Consider the following 5,928-nt stretch of genomic DNA (forward strand, 5'->3'; position numbering starts at 1 on the left):
AGCCGGCGCGTGGCGTCTCCCCGGCGGCCCTGCGCCGCGGAGGGCGCGACCCACACCCGGGAATCCGGCGAATCCGGTTCTGCTCGGCCGTCGCCCGGGCGAGTGACCTCGATTCACCTTGCAGAGCCGCGGCGACCTCATCCGGGGGACGAGGGGGTTGTGCTGGGTCGGTGTTTCCCCTAAACTCCACCACTCAGCGGACTGGGGCGCTTTTCTGAATCCTCTCCCACGGGCTGTTACAATTATACGGGAAAGTGATGTGTGTGTTTATTGCGCCCCGCAAAGCTGTAACATGATACGCACCTACGGCTCTTTCTTGTTTATTTTATTACTGAAATGAATTATTGCTGAAATAAAATGCAAACCGCGATTACTGCCTTGATTGAGGGCCAACCATAACCACACAGTCAGGCGTCACTTCTTTTGTGTTTTGAATTGGGGTCTCACTCTTGTCACCCGGGCTGGAGTGCAGTGGCACGCTCACGGCCACCGCAGCCTCGACCTGCTGGGCTTAGGCGATGCTTCCGCCTCAGCCTTCCAAGTAGCTGGAACCACAGACGCACGCCACCACACCCGACTAGTTTTTATGATGTATTGTAGAGATGACGTCTCACCAGGTTGTCCAGGCTGGTGTCGAATCCCTGGACTCAGGCGCAATCCCTTCACCTCGGCCTCCCAAAGTGCTGGGATTACAGGCTGAGCCACTGCGTCCAGCCAGGCATCACTTTTTTGTTTTTGTTTTTGTTGTTTTTAGAGTTGGAGTCTCACTCTGTCACCCAGACTGGAGTGCAGTGGCCACTGCCGGCCACCGCAGCCTCGACCTGCTGGGCTCCGGCGACCCTTCCTCCTCAGCCTTCCAAGTAGTTGGAACTACAGGCACGCGCTACCACACCCGGCTAATTTTTTGATTTATTGTAGAGATGAGGTCTCGCCAGGTTGCCCAGGCGGGTCTCGAACCCGCAGGCTCAGGCAATCCACTCACCTCAGCCTCCCAAGGCGCGGGATTACAGGCTGAGCCACCAAGCCTGGCTTGGACTTTTCATGTCTTGGGGGAATGCAGGGTAAGTGGGAATCTGCCTCGTGACAGTTTCACTGCCCTTGCTCTAACTGCATAATCAAGAGAATTTGTTACATTTATTAACTCATCGTTATGTGCCATGACTTTCTCATACACATCACACCAATCACTTGAGGGAGGTATTTAGTCTCCACGTGTCGAAGAGGAGGAAATGGAAGGTCAGAGAGGTTACAGAAAATCTTGCCGGAGGCCACACGTTCTGCTTAATCTCCAAGGTGCAGCTGGGTCCACCCTGCTGACTTTCTCCAGGTGACCACTTGTGTCAGAATCCTCTGCAGAGTCGTTAAGAATGCAGACTCTTGCACACTCTCAGATCCAGCTGGGACTCTGTAAGGTGTGGCCCGGGAATGCACAGCCTAAAGTGAGAGTCTCACAAAGTCAGAGAGCCTTGACCTGTGCTCAGTCCACCCCGGCTCCCCGAAAACACGTGCCAGCCTGCTCTGCTGCCCCCAGATCTAAGATAAGCTCACGCAGACCCACTCCCAAATTCTGACTACACGGTGTGGACGGTCTCTGCACAGCATAGTGGGACCCTGGTCCCAGGTCTCCCTGCCCCTCAGCCTCATAACCTCAGCCTCTCCCTACACTGGGTGTTCAGGTGTACCAGGTAAGGTTGCATTTTGCTGATGACTGAATTATGTGCCAACCAGGTGGGGAGGGAAGGGGCTGGGGAGTGAAGAGTGCGAGCAACCCCTTTTCCCTCACTGCCACCCCACCCCTTTTCGTCAGGTAGAAAGGTACGAATTACAGGGTGTGGACCCTGAGAGGGATACTATGGCCTGCAACACACTGGCCAGAAGGAAACTAGAGACCCTGCATTTCACCAATGGGAAGGCAGTATGCAAATATGGCCCCTCATTAATTGGCTGATGGACAGATGCGCATCTTCAAATCTCATGCTCTAGGACTTGGAGTTTACAGCGTAACTTTGATGTTGAGGTTACAAACGAGAGCAAGTAATTATTGAGGCTCACCTTGTGCCAAGTCCTGTGGCAGGAGCGGGGAAGGTGGTGAAGAGAGAGGCGAGGTGAAGAGAGAGGTAAACCAATAAACACATAAATGAACAATATCATTTCAGATCAGATGGTGCCACAACCAGGGAGCTGCAGGCTGGCTGAGCTGTGTGTGGTGAGTCCTGTGTGTGGTAAGTCCTGTGTGTGATAAGTCCTGTGTGGGGTTTATTCAAAGTGCTGCAGAGATCACGTGAAGGTGAGAGACAGGAGGGGCCGCTGAACAAGGAACTGAGAATGAGGAGGAAGTTCCTCCCCAGAGGGGCCAGGAGACAGTATGTTCTAAATTAAATCTTTGGGAAACCAAGAAATGAGGCTGGAGGGCAGGAGTGTGCAGAGTTGGCTGATTTGAGGCAGGTCACCTCACTGCTCCGGTCTCTGTTGCTGGAGGATTAGAAATAAGTTGTAGATCACCTAGCCTGCAGTGGGTACTCATACATTCTAAATAAAGAAGGCTCCCAGCCACGTGCAATGGCTTATGCCTGGAATCCCAGAACTTTGGGAGGCCAAGGCAGGAGAATTGCTTGAGCCCAGGAGTTTGAGACCAGTCTACCAGCCTGGGCAACATAGTAAGACCTCGTCTCCGCAAAAAGTAAAAAAATTAACCAGGTATGGTGGTGCACACCTCTAGTCTCAGCTACTCAGAAGGCTGAGGCAGGATTGTTGAACTCAGGAGGTTGAGGCTTTGGTGAGCCGTGACTGTGCCACTGTACTCCAGACTGGACAACATAGTAGGACCCTGACAAAAAAAAAAAAGACTCCAAATGGTGACTACTATTGTTATACTGGGAGAGGCCTCTAATTCCATTGTCCAGGAGTAGGGCTTTGGTCCAACTCTTTTCATTCCCTTCCCCCAAAACATGTACCTCCAAAGCACCTGTCTTCACCTCTCCCCCATTCCCCCCACCACAACTCTGCACACTGGCACTTTGTTTCCCTGCCTCCTTACAGGACGACTCCAAGGACAGCAGAAAAGACTTGGATAAGCTCCAAAGAAGAACTTCCTTGTCTTTCTATCAGAGTTGCAGCTGCTGGGGCTGGGAGGAAGGGAAAAGACTGTGGTTCCCACACAGTAAGAGAATTCTGGAACTGGAAAAAAATCCTTGAGACCATCTATTCAGCCCAGAGGTTTTCAATCTTTTAAACAGATACCCCATATAACAAATATCTTTTACATCAGGACTAGGTGAACTCAGACTTTCTGGAAACTGAAATTCATAAAAAATTGGGGGAACTCTCTAAGGAGATATATAAAATTACTGAAATAAAATCACATATTTATATCATTACATATTTATATCATATCATATTTATACATATTTATAGTGAGAAATAAATTCCCACAAATAAAAAACTTTATTATTATTATTATTACTTAGAGTCCAGCTCTGTCACCCAGGCTGGAGTACAGTGGTGTGATCATAGTTCAATGCAGCCTTAAATTCTTGGGCTCAAGTGAGCCTCCTGCCTCAGCCTCCCAAGTAGCTAGGTCTACAGGTGTGTACCAACACACCTGGCTAATTAAAAAACAATTTTGGTAGAGATGGGATCTTGCTATGCTGCCCAGACTGGTCTGGAACTCAGCCTCAAGTGATCCTCCCACCTTGTCCTCCCAAATTGCTACAGGTGTGAGCTACTGTACCCATCCCCATAAATTACAAACTTTAGAAAGCTGACTAATATCATAATCACTAAATCAGAACAATAAAATATTTTTACTTAAGTACCTGACATGCCACTATAATACATTTTTCTACAACTTTGGACCACATGCTCATCATAGCAATGATTTTATTATTTTTCTATAAATAGAAAGACAAATCAGTCTTCTAACATGGTTGATTGAAAAAAAATTTTTTGGGGCCAGGTGCAGTGTCTCATGCCTAGAACCCCAGCACTTTGGGAGGCAGAGGTGGGAGGATTGCTTGAGCCCAGTAGTTTGAGACCAACCTGGGCAACATAATAGACTTCATTTCTACAAAAATAAAAATAAAAAATTCACCAAGCATAGCAGTGTGTGTCTATAGTCCCAGCTACTCAGGAGGCTGAGACAGAAGGAATGCCTGAGCCCAGGGTGTTGAGGCTGCGGTGAGCCGTGATTATGCCACTGCACTCCAGTCTGAGCAACAGCAAGACCCTCAACTAAAAAAAGTTGTTTTTTTACTTTTTTATTTTAGGAAAGTTTTTCTCAGCTTTATCATCTGCTGTTGGCGATGTGTCCCGTGTTGAGATACAGCCCATGTGTCAGCATATAAAAGTATTCACTGTGTTGCTGCAGGTCTGTGCTCTGCAACAGAGATGTTCTGGTAAATTCTATCGCATGTAATTTCCAACAGCAAATAAAATCTTGTATGGCGTGTTTATAGTTACATAGACTGAGTTGGTAACTGTATTCCTCAGAGACATGGAGTTCTGCCGCAACTATGTACCCACGGGAACTGGATCATCCATTTATAATTTAATGGATCTGATAATGGAAGGACTTTTCCACAGATTGGCTTCTGGTTCCATACCATGCAGGCCAGGTTTCTCCTCCACTGACCACATTCTTCCCATGCCAGGTGTCTAGGATGTATACCATGGTCATGTAGTGACCCCTGTCCCTGCACTTTTATATCAGGACACCAGGTGAGTCAGATAGTAAGAGCATTTCTGGAATTCCTACACCAGGACTACTAGCAACCACATAACTGTTCATCAAAGTGACTGTGACCCTTGTAACTATAACCCACTGAATTCAAACTAAGTGTACGTCCAACTCAACCTCCCATTAGTCAGGTATCAAAAATGCTGCCAGATGCGGCGGCTCATGCCTGTAAATCCAACACTTTGGGAGGCCGAGGCAGGAGAATCACTTGAGACCAGTAGTTCCAGACCAGCCTGGGCAACAAAGCGAGACGCTGTCTCTACAGAAAATAAGATAATGAACTGGACACAGGGGTGCTCGCCTATAGTCCAGGCCACTTGGGAGGCTGAGGTGGGAGGATTACTTGAGCCCAGGAGGTTGAGGCTGTAGTGAGCTATGATCACACCACTGAGCTTCAGCCTAAGCAGCAGAATGAGACACTGTCTTTAAAAAATAAAAAGTGCTTGTAGCCACCCTAAATTCCCCTTCACAAGGGGAAATGTGACAGAGGGCAAGTCAGTGGAAAGAGATAGTGACGGCCTTGCTTGTGGTTTAAAACTCTTTTGTGGCATGGTGTCTCACGCCTGTAATTCTGGCGTTTTGGGAGGCTGAGGCGGGAGGATCACTTGAGGCCAGGAGTTCGAGACCAGTCTGGGCAACACAGACAGACCCTGTCTCTACCAAAATAAATAGATAAAATAAAGCTCTTACTTTTGCAAATTGTATAGCATATGACCATAAGAGCACATTGCTAGGGCCCCTCCCAAAACAAAGGAAGGAATTTAAGCTCTATTAGCATCATGGAAAAATCCATCTTTCATTGAGACCTATACACACATATACATATATAAACATAAGTCAAGTTTCCTGCAGTAATGCCTACCCTCATTACATGCCAGGCATGCTGATGTTTTCTATTCTGTCCTGTTCTACGGCCGGGCGTGGTGGCTCAAGCCTGTAATCCCAGCACTTTGGGAAGCGAGGTGAGAGTATTGCCTGAGCTCAGGGGTTCGAGACCAGCCTCAGCAACTTGGTGAGAACTTGGTGAGACCTCGTCTCTACAATAAACAAAAAAAATAAGCTGGGTGTGGTAGCGCGCACCTGTAGTTCCAGCTACTTGGAAGGCTGAGGCAGAAGAATCGCCTGAGCCCAGCAGGTTGAGACTGCAGTGTCCGTGAGCGTGCCACTGCACTCCAGCCTAGGGGACAGAGTGA

The sequence above is a fragment of the Carlito syrichta genome, unplaced genomic scaffold (assembly GCF_000164805.1).
Source record: "Carlito syrichta isolate Samal-C Ts95f unplaced genomic scaffold, Tarsius_syrichta-2.0.1 Scaffold309481, whole genome shotgun sequence".
Lineage (NCBI taxonomy): Eukaryota > Metazoa > Chordata > Mammalia > Primates > Tarsiidae > Carlito > Carlito syrichta.